Source organism: Nelumbo lutea, chromosome 1, assembly GCF_056320005.1.
Source record: "Nelumbo lutea isolate HS-2025 chromosome 1, American lotus-T2T, whole genome shotgun sequence".
NCBI lineage: Eukaryota > Viridiplantae > Streptophyta > Magnoliopsida > Proteales > Nelumbonaceae > Nelumbo > Nelumbo lutea.
The window spans coordinates 211,018,354-211,032,441 of NC_142684.1; the positions used below are offsets into that span (position 1 = coordinate 211,018,354).

Genomic DNA, 14,088 nt, shown 5'->3' on the forward strand with positions numbered 1-14,088 from the left:
ATGCATGATGGGTTTCTTATGAAGGGAGACCAATTGTGTATTCCTTGCACATTCCTTCACGAGAAAGTCATTAGGGATTTGCATGGCGGTGGCTTAGCAGGACACCTTGGGAGGGACAAAACGATTGAGGCTGTCAAGGGGCGCTACTACTGGCCTAAGCTGATGAGAGATGTGGCTACTATCGTGAGTAGGTGTTATATAAGTCAGACAGATAAGGGACAGGCTCGGAATACTAGTTTTTACATGCCTTTACCAGTTCCTACTACTATCTGGGAAGATTTGTCTATGGATTTCGTGTTGGGTTTGCCAAAAACTCCACGAAACACGAACTCTATGTTCATGGTTGTTGACAGGTTTTCCAAGATGGTTCACTTTCTTCCATGTAAGAAGACTGCAGATGCAACAATAACAGCCAAACTATTCTTTATGGAGGTTGTTCGTTTGCATGGGGTGCCTAAGACCATTACGTTAGACAGAGATACAAGGTTTTTGAGTCACTTCTGGATCATTTTGTGGAAGTTATTTGACTCATCTTTGAATTTCAGTAGTACAACTCATCCACAGACTGATGGACAGACAGAAGTGGTGAATCAAACTCTAGGTAATCTGATTCGTAGTATTTGCAGAGAGAAGCCGAAGCAGTGAGACTTTGTTGTAGCTCAAGCAGAGTTTGCCTACAACAATGCAGTTCATAGCTCTACAGTTGGCATGTCAGATTCAGTCAGTACAAGAGGAAGTAAAGCAGAAACTTCAAAGAGCCAATGAGAAGTATAAACTAGCAACTGACAAGCATCGAAAGTACAAGGTGTTCGAAGTCGGTGATGAAGTCATGGTGTTCTTAAGGAAGGAGCGCATACCTGTTGGGAAGCATAGCAAGCTAAAGCCTAGGAAGTATGGCCCGTACAAGATTATTAAGAAGATCAATGACAAATGCTTACGTAGTGGACTTGCCAAATCACATGGGTATTTCCAAAACGTTTAATGTTGCTGATCTTCATCGTTATTTTCCTGAGGTGATGCTTGCATATCCTGATCATGACTCGAGGTCGAGTCCTTGCCAAGTGGAGGTGAATGATGGAGTGCCAGCTCGTGACCAGCCAGCTCCAGATCCGTCTTAGGGAGGAATTCCTATGCTAGATATCCATCATCGGATGAGGGGCATCGAAGACTTATATCCATCATCAGATGAGGGGCATCGAAGACTTCTACTTAGTATCGAAGACTGTTATTTTACTTATTCTACAATTTGTCCTTAGACACGTTATAAATACTTCTTCTGTTTTAAGTTTTAGGAACAACAATAATATTTTCTTTATCGATTCATTCTACTGTTCTATCAAAGTCGTACATTGAGTATCCTTCATGAGTGAGGTCGGTCCCTCACCAATATTCGGCCGGAGGTTTTGCTCGTGCAACCATCGCTGTTCGAGCAACTCACGCTGCGCCACAGGTGGTCCAACAGGTTGACTAGATAATTGTCTTTCGGGTATCACAGTGGGACTCAAGAAAACATGAAAACAGAAAATTGAAGGAAAGTTCTCAAAAGAATTCAACAAAATTTGTTCAACACATAAGACCACTGAAGGATGGGACTATGGAAACTTTCTTGAGTGTGAAATGTGAACAGGGCATAGAGATCAAACTCCGCAGTCTAACAATCAAATCATTTTCACCCTGCTTAACCAATAGATTATCAAGTCGATCTTGACTTTGAAATTAAGGACATTCGTAATTGAAACCTGTCAAAGAACTACAGCCATTCAGTAGTCCGAATGTGGCCCTCGCATATGAAGAAGACCTTAATCAGTCCATATTCCACATCCTTTTCATAAGCATCCATCCATATTCAAGACTCAAGAGAGACATACACAAGCACAAATGACAAATGAATTTGCTTTAACTTTGATGTTCCAGTTCCCCTATCTCTGGCTGTAAATTGGTTTGGTATAATTGACTTTTATGAACTAGGCTAACTGCTATCATGAAAATAATGTTTGGCTGAATTCTCTTGGAAAATCTGGAAATGTGAAGCATCATGGAGGCAGTGTTGTTGCCCTCGTTTCGTTCCTATCTGTCCTAATTTAATGCCTCTACATCTTCTGTTAATTAGAAACCAGAACGGGAAAAGGATTTGTTTTCACATTTTCACTCTACTTCATGATTGAGATCTTGATTTCTCATATTCCTTTTACCTCCTGGTCAAATTTAGAACAGAATCATGTCTATTTTCTACTTTTGTTATTTTAATCTCTTGGCCAAAATGAACCCACGAGAGTTGCAAAAATTCCAAGTTAAACCATTTGAATTTTAAGATTGTTTGTTCATGTAAACAAGGTTCTAAATATCGATACAGGCCAGGCATATTGGCCTGTATCGGTGCTTTTTTTATGTTTTATTTATTTTTTCAAAACCAGTTCAGAGGGGTCGGTTTAAGTCCCGGCTACTCTTTGAACCATGGCCTGACCCGATACAACCCCTGTAGGGGTGCTGTATCGGAAAGGCCCCAATATGATACATATCGACTGATACGGGTCGATACATAACGATATTTTGAACCTTGCATGTAAGGCAACTCCATCTGAAATTTGGCCTGTCAAACCCTGGCTGTAGTCTGTTTCTTTTCATTCCTTTCATGCAGCTATGTGCCTTCCTTCTTAATAAAAAACAACTAGTAACTTTGACCCAAAAAAGGAAGATTAAAGAAATAACAATGAGCAGTCTCTTTGCTAAATTCATATATGAAAACAGGGTTCTCGACATCATCCAGACAAAATTCATCTTCTTCTAGAGTTCCAATTACTCTTGAAACAGATGCAGTCAAAACTCTAATTTTTTCCCTCTTTCTTTTGCAAATAAATGCATTCTTGAAGGTCATGTGAAGCTACCAAACAATAGCATCCAAGATAATAGAGGTCAGACTTAAACTGAGAATGCAAAATCTGCAACAGAAGAAAATGTAGACCATTATTGTCAATGTGCCAGGAAAGCACAAAACCATTGGGATGTAAAATTTTTAGATAATTTTATTAATTACCTCTAATATAATAAAGTTGAGAAATACATTCACAATACAATTATAGAACATAACAATCAATTCAAATGTACATCCATGGCAATTGAAATTGGCCCAATAAAATCACATGGCAAGCCTTGTGGATGATTCTATGGGTTGTGTTAACTACAAGATCATCATCAGGAAACCCTTGTGGATTTAGAAAAGGTTTTGGTGGAATCTGTAGAGTTCAATGCTGCTTTCCAACATCTCCACAACTCTGTTCATGGAAGGGCGACCTATAGGATTCATCTGTATGCACCATAGTGCAACCATAACCAACTTCTTTGCTATTTGTTTTTCCTCTTCCGTGATTGCTCCTACTCGCATGTCTTTTCCTTGGTTGAATTGATCATAGATCCAAGAGGGGAAGTAAATTTGACTTGAATGCTCTGCAAATGCATTTATGTTCTTTCTTCTTCCTACGATTTTCATCAATAGCATTCCAAAGCTATAATCATCAGCCTTGTATGAGACACCACCTATGTTTTTATAGAACAATTCTGGAGCTATATATCCCATTGTTCCACGTGCTGCTGTTAGGCTCACAATACTTTCATCTGTTGAATAGAACTTTGCAAGCCCAAAGTCTGATATCTTTGGAACAAAGTTTTTATCAAGAAGAATATTGTGGGGCTTGATATCAAAATGTAAAATCTGTATATCACATCCTTGATGTAGATATGCAATGCCACGAGCTATTCCCCCAGGCGATGTCATACATTTGCTTCCAACTGATCAGAGGGGTACTGTTTCCTTGTGGAGAAAAGATGTATTTCTCTAAAGAACCATTAGGCATGAAATCATAGACAAGAGCCCTTTTTTAACCCTGTGAACAGAACCCAATGAGTTGCACAACATTGACATGATGAATCCTTCCGATGGTGGCAACTTCATTGATGAATTCTTGGCCATTTCCCTTTATTGACCTAATATCTTTATTGCTACAGGATGGCCAGTTGGAAGCAGCTTTCCTTTAAATACCGAACCATAGCCTCCTTGGCCCAACTTGTCCTTGAACCCCCTTGTCATCTTCTTAGTGCTTGATAAGAGTACCTGATTGGCTTGAGAGTTGTGGTTCTGTAGAAAGTCTTCAATGTTATCATCCACTCTGTCGTAGTTTCCGAATCAAAAGCACCACCAGGAAATATACAACCACGCATGCTGCTATAAATAATCCTACATAAATTATTAGTATGGTTTCCATAACATAACTGTTAGAACCTTACAACCTAAAACCTAAACCAAATAAATCTAAACTACTCTACTCTTATGAAAGTGCCAGTATGAGATTGAATTGAACACATAGTATATATAACAAAGCATCTGTCACATCTTATGCTTATTAGCATTGCTCAATTTGACACGGAACCAGAAAGAGGTTGATTTCAGTTTTATACAGTTCAACCGACCATTCTTGGAACAGTTTTCCAAACACTATTGATACCATAAAGAAGATGCAAAAATTATTTGAAGGAGTTGTAGCATTTATCTGTTCTTGCGTAGTGTTGTAAAAATAATAAAGAGACAAAATGGAGCTTATCGGTAATCGTTTTCTAAATTGAAGTTGCAGTGATGTGAAGTTGCAGAATATCAAAACCGGGAATTGCAGGAAGAAGGAGGGCGCTGAGTCATGACACTTGGCCACTCTCCTTAAAATTACATTTGCCCCCTAAGGTGCAGCCAGGTGATCGCAAATCAGTCGCTAAGATAAGACAATCCACAGGCTTCTGGTAGGCGTGCACTCGCTTACTAGACCTCCGCGAACATAGAAGATTGATGCTCAGATTTCACAAGGAAGATAGAGAAGAATGCCAAAAAATGGTGTGTGTTAACTAGGTCGGCCAACACTCTTCTTATAGAGTGCTCTTAGACCCGAATGAACATAGATGTGTCCTTTCAGACAGGAGCCTCTTCAGAACAGTGCACCTGTTCAAAGAGGAACAAGGAGGAAGAAGAGACACGAACAGGAGAAAACATTTTGATTTAAAAATTAAATTCAAAATTGAAGAGACACATTTTAAATTAAAGGGGTGTAATTTGGTTAAAACAAAATGATCCAGTGATTACACGCACACGTACACGCACGCACACACGCGTGGGTGCGTAAGTGTGAAAAGCACCCCCAACCTCCACCCCCCTCACATGCATGGAATATCTATAGTGCTCTCCTCTTATGGGTCCCTCCCTACCCATAGAGAGAGCAAAGCTACAAGTATACTCAACCTCCACTCCTTTTCCAAGCAATGTGGGACAATGAGTTTTACCATATACTCAAGGGTGGAAAGAGGAAAAGACAAAAAGCAAGAGGGAGGAGAGAGATTCTTGAAAATTTAAATCTTCCCCCAACAATCCCCCACAAGATTCAAAGTTACAAGAAGATCGAACAATCTGAGCAATGCAATGAGAAAAGTATTCATGGTGATGTCTTTTGGACTTCAATCAACACTTAAGTATGACAGGCTATGTTACAAAGTACGGGTGGAGTCAGACTCCTTCAACCTTTCCTCTTTGTTGTAACTAGCTAACCGGCCAACCAACTCAACTCACCAGTTCTTTAGTGATTCTTTTGTTTTGGAACATTTCGTCCTTGTTCCCCTCTTGGAATAATGAGTGTTTAGAGAGTCAGCCCTACATCTCTCTTAGAAGTGGCCACACTTCATACTCACTTAGGTCAGTTATTAGTGTGCACTACACACACTATTCCTAACTAATTAAGAGCCTCATGTTCAATCTCCTCAAACTACAGTGAGCACTATCTTACCTCGGCATCTGAAATGAGACACAAACTAATAGTGCTTTCCCAAGTCATCTAGTGACTCGTTTTTACCCATTCAACCTAATTCCAAGGATCTTCTTTCACATAGGTTGGGTGTCCATTACTAATGACTTTGTAATGGGCTTCAGCCCCATTCCTACCGATGCCTCATAAACCACCTTAGAAATCTGTGGTTTGGTTAACGAATTTGCAAGGTTCTTTTTAGACCTTACAAAATCTAGAGTGATTGTACATTCGCTGAGGTATTGTCTTACCAGGTTATGCCTTAAGCGGATGTGCCTTCTTTTACCGTTGAACGTCTGGTTCTTGTCTTTGGCTATTCCTGCTTGGCTATCACAATTGAGAGATATGGACAGAAACGGACATGGCCAAAGTGGTATATCTGCCAGCAAGTTCCTTAGCCACTCTACCTCGGACCCCGCCAATTCTAGTGCATTGAATTCAGCCTCCATTGTTGAACTTGTATTGCATGCTATGCTACCATCTTGACATATGCTCAGTCCCGGGCTTCCTTGATTAGGTCTAACTCTGCATCGAGGTCGGTCCAGAGGGTTGGAGCACCAATCTCTATAGGTACCATAGCTTCAGCTTCGTAGGTCAGACTAACGGGTGTCTCACTGGTGGTTGTAAGTGGAGTAGTCCTATATGCCTAGAGTATGCTTGGTAGTTCCTCGACCCACCTCCCCTTGGCCTGGTCTAACCGAGTCTTCAGGCTGTGTAATAAGTTTCGGTTGGTTACCTCGGTCTGCCCATTGCCTTGGGGTCGGTGTATAGCGGTGGTCCAATGGTCGATCTTCAGGTCAGAGTAGAGGGCCTCGAACTTTCAGTCAGTGAACTATGTCCCGTTGTCTGTAATGAGGATGCACAGAATGCCGAATCAGTAGACAATACTTTTCCAGAAAAAGTTCTAGGCATTGTGCGCGGTGATGCGTGCTAGAGCTTCGGCTTCCACCCATTTGGGGAAGTAGTCTACCATCACCAAGAGGAATTTTCTTGAGTAACCACAGTGGGGAAGGGGCCGAGGATGTCCATTCCCCATTGTGCGAATGGCCTTGGGCTGGTGATCGGCTTCAGGGGACTGCAGTCTAGTGATGGAGATTGGAGTGTCGTTGACAAATGCCGCATTTTCGAACTAACTGGGTTGCATCTTGCTTCATCGTCGGTTAGAAATAAACTTGCCAGAGTGCCTTGTGTGCCATTGTGCGTGCATCGGGATGGTCTCAACAGATACCTTCGTGGATCTCCCTGAGGACGTAGTCTGCCCCGGATGGGGAGAGGCATTTCAGGTAAGGGAGAGTGTGTGAGAGGCGGTAGAGTTCCGGTCAATGTAAGGGGGGAAAAGATTCATTCCCAATTCATGAGGGGATGGTATTTATAAGGGGTGCATAAACACATTTGGAAAACCAATAAAACAAATCGAGAGATACTAAGCTCTAAAAAGGCCAAAACATTTGCGGGGCTGGGGAATTCACTAAGAATGGTGTTTACGGGGGGTAAATACATTTGAAGAATAATAAAACAACTCTAAGGGGGAATGAACTATTAAAAGTTCAAAACAAAATCTCTTTGAATGGAACATGAACTTCTAACGAGTTAACTTTCATGAATGTTAAAATAAGAGACACTAGAGGTGTATAGTGGGTGGCCCGCGGGCTGTCATGGGCCGTGTCACCTTCCTCGGTGAAAAATTTGGGGGTTAGCACAATACGACCCACAACCCAGGCCTGTGCAGGCCCATGCCGTTCTGCGAGTCGAGCTAGCCCATGGATCGAGCCTTGGGCCCAGTCGGGTTGGGCCAATGTTATTTATTTTAAAAAATGACAAAAAACTTAAAAATTTTAATTTTATATGAATTTTGTATATACAATTGCTTATATATACAATAATTAAATAAATTAGTATAACAAAATTAAAAAAAAAAATATTTTATTAATATATTATATAATGATAGAGGATGATTGGACCCGACCTACTGAAATGATGACACGTGGACCTGACTCAGCACGAGCAACAGCTCAGCAGCCTGGCTTGACCGCGACCGAGTAACGAGTCTGTAGAACAGCTCGCTACGTCATAGCTCTCTATAAGGGGAGCTCGCTACAATGCGAGCTCCAGATTCCCCGAGCTACTGAGAAGGGAATACTCCAAGATTATTTCAGCTCGCGAGCTAGGGAAACTAGCTCGCTCTAGCACCTGGGCAGAAGAGCTACCCCAAAGACCAACCTTGATGAGGGTCACCTCGAAGTACCCCTAAGAGCTTGCTACAAAGTAGCGCACGGCAAGGATAGCCCACTACGAAGTAACTTGCGACTGTGATGCGACACTCTCAGGAAGCTTCCATCTGACAAGACCGTACTCGTCAGACTGTGCCACATCTCTTGACCGACGGCGTAGTCCCTGCTCGATTGACAGTCTGCCCCATGTCTCTCGACAGATGGTGGCATGCTTGTCCCTTCGGAGACATGTCACTCAGCCGAACAGGCAGTACGTTGTAACGATCACCTGCGCAGCCCTGGCAGGTAACGGTTGCGACAAGAGCTCAGTGGTGGTTACGCCTGATTTGACACGGACACCCCTATAAAAGCCCTCAAAGCGGAGAGTCAGACTCTCGCTCGAATTAGATCTGAACTTGCACTCTTACTTGCTCACGAGCTAATCTCGAGACATAGTGATCTAGCGCGATCTACACTCTTAGCCTTTTATACTCTCTCTCTTCTTCTTCCCCAGCGTTCTAACTTAAGCTTCGGATTATTCCCGCCGGGCAAATCCCCGGGAGTCCTTCTTCTTCATCTTCTCAGGTGTCATTCGTTGCCAAGAAGGAGCCAGTCCGCAGCCAGTTAGGAGTGCACAGATAGTGCCGCATCATTTGGCGCCGTCTATGGGAACGCTTCTAAAAGCCTTCCTCTAAGCTTTTACAACACCTTCTTCCAAAAACATAGCATTCTTCATGGCTTCTTCCAGCAATGCCGGACATGGCAACAGCCAGAACGCTTATGGGGAGCAGCCCCAACTTCCTACTGTCTGCATTGAACAGTTTACCGTCCCCCTCATCATGGACGGAATCCCCAGCTTGAATGTGCCTCTTATAGTGGCACCCGCCATTGCCCCGCTCCCTTCTACAGTAGGAGCCACCTCTGCTGAACCCTTAGTTGTTCCCACAATGGCCAACCCGAACCAACTAGAGGACTTAGTGCAATGCATGCGGGCCATGCAGGCTCAAAGCAACAGTTCCAACAATGTCAACTCTACCAACAGCAAGTACTAGACCAGGTTTACCAGTACCAATACCAGCAGCAGTTTCCCTCTCTGCCTCAGGCCCAGGTGTCACTTCCCTCTTGGCACCCGGCCATGAAGCAGGCCAAGCCAACCCGTCGGAGTGAGCGGCCTCGTCGGGGAGAAGCCTCCCAAGTCCAGGATCCAGCCAAGAGCCACGCCTCTTCCCGTAGCAAGAAGGAGAGGCCGGCTGCCCCCTTGGCACCCGCCTCGTAGCCTGTGGGCGGGTCAGGGGCCTCTCACCCAACAAAGCCCGTGTCACCACAACCTTCGCAGTTCGAGCTCCCGTTAGCGGACAATCCGTTCGAGGTCCTTGCAGCGGGCTACAGACAAGGCCCTTCGGTCTAGAGTCATCACCAGCAGTCCGAGCCTATCGAGCTCAGAAACACCGAGGCGTCGAGCACCAACGCCGAACCAGTAAAGCAGCAGCGAAGACGTCGGCGAGCTCGCCGAACTGCTTCCAGAGCCTCTCCCGAGCTCAAAGGAAAGGAGGAGGTGTGCTCAGCTGAAGTGGAAGCTACCCCCCTCCTCTCAGTTTCTTCCCCACTATCTCCAGAACTCCTTGTTGTACCCATGCCAAAGGATTTCAAGCTCCCTCCTCTAGACAAGTATGATGGGTCTTTCGATCCAAATGACCATGTGGACGCCTTCCATTCCCGGATGCACCTGGCACGGGCCAGCGAGTCCTGCATGTGCATGGCCTTTCCACTACTTTGAAAGGAGTGGCCTGCACATGGTACCGGAACCTCGCGCCCGGCTCGGTAAGAAGTTGGGCGCAGTTCGTGCAGGTTTTCTACTCCCACTTCGTCACCAGCAAGAGATGCCCGCGAACTTAGGAGAGCCTCCTCGGCATAGTGCAAAAGGAAGGGGAGTTCATCCGGAGCTACACCAAGCGGTTCAATGATGCTTGTTTGCAGATACCCGACCTAGATCCCGTAGTTCGCCTCACAGCAGCCAAGCAAGGTATCACCCATAAGGAGTTCAATCAAGTGACACGTAGTTGTCAACCAACCCAAAACCGTAACCGAGTTCCTTAAGCTCGCGGATCGGTTCATCGAGTAGGAGGAGATCAACCAGAAGGGCAAGTAGGCCGCAAAAAAAAGAAAGAGGGAGCCAGAACCCCCGTCTCAGGGCGACAGCAAGAAGAAGAAAGACATAGCTCGGGGGGCGAGGCCAGTTCAGCCCTCTCGAGCTCCAGCAGTAGAAAGGGACTACACGCCCCTCAACACAAAACGGGCTGATATCCTCATGGCGATCAAGGACACTCCATTTGTGAAGTGGCCACCTTGGTTGAAGGCTGACCCTAGCACCCGAAATAAAAATTTGTATTGTAGCTCTAATAGAGATCACGGTCATAGTACCGAGAGTTGTAAAAACCTCCGCGATGAGATAGAAGAGCTCATCCATTGCGGATATTAACGAAATTTTGTACAAAATAATAATAATAATAATAAAGCAGGTCGACAAGGGGAGTAAGGTAGAGACGCTCCCGAGTCCAGGAGGCAAGCAGAACAACCGCAGAAGCAGCCCCCCGAGGAGAGACCAGTCCAGGGGATCATCCATGTTATAGTCGGAGGCTCGATCGTGGCGGGCTGCACCTCAGTAGCAGCTCGCGCGTCAGCTCATGAGACCGGCAGGGAGGGGCAGAACCCTCCGAAGTGCCCAAGGACAGAAGACCCCATCTTCTTCATGGAGGACGATGCACACGGGGTCCATTACCCCCATGACGACGCGCTCGTCATAAAAGTGAAGATCAATGACTTTGAAGTCAAGCGAGTCCTCATCGATTCAGGCAGCTCGGCAGGCATCCTCTTCAAAGCGGCCTTCGACAAACTTCAGCTTCAGGAGAGTGACTTAAAGCCCACGAACACTCTCTTGGTGGGCTTCAGCGGAGAGGAAGTTCGACCCCTAGGAAGGGTGACGGTACCTGTGGAAGTCAGCACCTGGCCTAGCATTGTGAGGCTCAACCATGACTTCTTGGTGGTTGCGACCCCCTCCCCGTACAACGCCATAGTAGGTCGGCCGATTACTCATGCTTTACGGGCTGTGGTGTCCACCTACTACTTGGCCATGAAGTTCCCCACGGACTTTGGCATCGAGGTAGCGCGAGGTGACCAACTTGAGTCTCGCAAATGCTACGGCACCGCCCTCAAGGGAAAAGCCAAGGTGGCCGACAACCTCGAGCTGGAGCGACCTACGGAGCAGAGCAAGGAGCGTGCTATGCCTACGGAGGAGACCGTCTCTATCCCAACCTCGACAAAGGACCCTACCCGAACACTTTAGATCGGTGCTTCCTTCGAGGAGTCCCTGCGATCTGAACTGGTATGTTTTTTACTTAAGAATTTAGATGTTTTTGCTTGGTCCGTGACGGAAATGCCCGGCATAGACCCCAGCATTATAACTCATAAGCTTAATACTGATCCTGTAGTTAGGCCCGTTAGATAGAAGAAACACAACCTAGCCCCGGGGCGGTGGAGGGCAATCGACGAGGAGGTCGGGAAGCTCCTTGCGGCCAATTTTATCAGGGAAGTCCATTACCCAAGCTGGGTAGCCAACCTCGTTCTAGTAAAAAAGGCTAGCGGTAAATGGCACATGTGTGTCGACTAAACCGACTTGAACCGAGCTTGCCCAAAGGACTGCTTCCCACTCCCCAGGATTGACTGCCTAGTGGACGCGACCTCGGGGCATGAGTTGCTGAGCTTTCTAGATGCCTACTCGGGATACAATCAAATCAAGATGGACCTAGCCGATGAAGAAAAAACTGCCTTTATAACTGAGCTCGACCTGTACTGTTACAAGGTCATGCCCTCGGATTAAAAAATGCCAGGGCGACCTTCCAAAGACTTGTAAATAAATTGTTTGAGCCATTGATTGGCCAAAAGGTGGAATGTTATGTAGATGACATGGTCGTCAAAACCCAACTTTCTTGCGACTTAATACAAGACTTGAACCTAGTTTTTGAAATTCTGCGTAAATTCAATATGAAGCTGAAGTGTGCCTTTGGGGTCACATCGGGTAAATTCCTGGGGTACATCGTGAACCGACGCGACATTGAGGCCAACCTGAACAAAATAAAGGTCATCTTAGACATGCAACCACCCCGAAAAATGAAGGAGGTTCAGAGGCTGAATGGCCGAATAGCGCCCTAAGCCGCTTCATGTCCAAGTCAGCAAATCGTTGCCTGCCTTTCTTTAAGGCAATCAAAAGCAAAGGGTTCGAATGGACCCAAGACTATCAGCTCATGTTTGACGATCTCAAAAAATACCTCGCTAGTATACCGGTCTTAACCCGACCTGAAGAGGGTGATGTTTTAGAGTTGTACCTCTCGGCCAGCGACGAAGTGGTCAACTCGATACTAATAAAAGAAGTAGATCGGGTCCAGCGACCTATCTACTATGTTAGTAAAGTGCTGTAGGGAGCAGAGACAAGATACCCGGAGATAGAAAAACTGGCCTACACACTGGTTATCGCAGCTCGAAAGCTCTGCCCGTACTTCCAAGCTCACACCATTATCGTCCTCATCGACAAACCTCTGAGGCAAGCCTTACTCAAGCCCGAGGTCTCTGGTCAACTGACGAAGTGGTTCGTTGAGCTCAGCGAGTACAATCTCCAATATAAGCCCAAGCCTTAGCAGACTTTGTTGCAAAACGCACTTTCAGCTTCGAAGTCCCTAGGCTGGTTGAGCACGAGGCCCCCAGTTCGGGCGAGCCTGATGCTCCCAGGCCGGTCGAGTCTGAGCACCGTGAGGTTGCAGCCAGTGTGGCATCTCTCCTAGTTAGGCCAAGCGCAAACTGAGATGAGGAGCCTTGGATCATTCACGTAGATGGCTCCTCAAACCAGTAGGGCAGCGGAGCCGGAATAGTCCTACACAGCCCAAGTGGCACAAAGTTGGAGCACGCACTGCGCTTCGAGTTCGTGGCATCCAACAATGAAGTGAAGTACGAAGCGTTGATAGCCGGGCTAGCTCTAGCCAAAGAAATGAAAAACAAGCACTGTATCATCTGTAGCAACTCTCAGCTCATGGTCAATCAGGTCATAGGAGAATACGAAGCTCGCGAACCAACAATGATTGCTTACTTAGCCAAAGAACAAGGGGCCCTGCTCAACTTCCAGCCATACTTCATCAAGCAAATCCCAAGGTCGGAGAACGCTGAGGCCGACGCCCTGTCCCGGTTAGCCAACACCAGTGATAATACCATGAGAACCGTGTACATAGAGAACTTGTCTCGGCCTAGCATTCTCGGGGGGGCAGAGGAGGTCGCTCCCGTCGCTCAAGCAGAGCCAAGCTGGATTGACCCGCTCGCGAGCTTCTTGCTACATGGGACCCTCCCTACAGATCGCAACGCCGCCAGAAGGGTAGAGCGTCAGGCAGCCAAATATGTCATGATAGACGAATGGCTGTATCGAAGATCCTACATGCTCCCCTACCTGCACTGCTTGCGACCTACCAAAGCCGAGCTCGTACTCCGCGACACTCATGATGGTCTGTGCGGTGGACACTTGGGGGGGCAGGGCCCTCGCCCAAAAAGCACTACGATAGGGATACTACTGGCCGACAATAAAAGCAGACGCCATTGAACTCGTCAGAAAGTGTGACAAATGCCAGAAGCACGCCAACATCCACCATCAACCCGCTACCAACCTCAAGTACCTCACCAGCCCGTGGCCTTTCGCACAATGAGGCATCGACATACTTGGGCCATTTCCACCAGTGACAGGCCAGAGGAAGTTCTTAGTGGTAGCAGTGGATTATTTCACCAAGTGGGTAGAAGCCGAACCTCTCGTAACAATCACAGCCCAAAACGTCCAGTCGCGCATCCTCAAGCAAACGGTCAAGCAGAGGTCATGAATAGAGCTATTCTTCGCGGACTCAAAGCGCGCCTAGACCGAGCTAAAGGACTGTGGGCAGACGAGTTACCCAACGTTCTATGGGCTTACCGAACCACAGAGAAGACCGCCACAGGAGAAACTCCCTTCAACCTCA

General features: G+C 46.2%; 1 pseudogene; it reads right to left on the minus strand.

The window, feature by feature from the left end:
* Positions 1-3,095: 3,095 nt before the first annotated feature.
* On the minus strand, positions 3,096-6,283 carry LOC148880797 (rust resistance kinase Lr10 pseudogene; annotated as a pseudogene).
* Between the last annotated feature and the right edge of the window lie 7,805 nt (positions 6,284-14,088).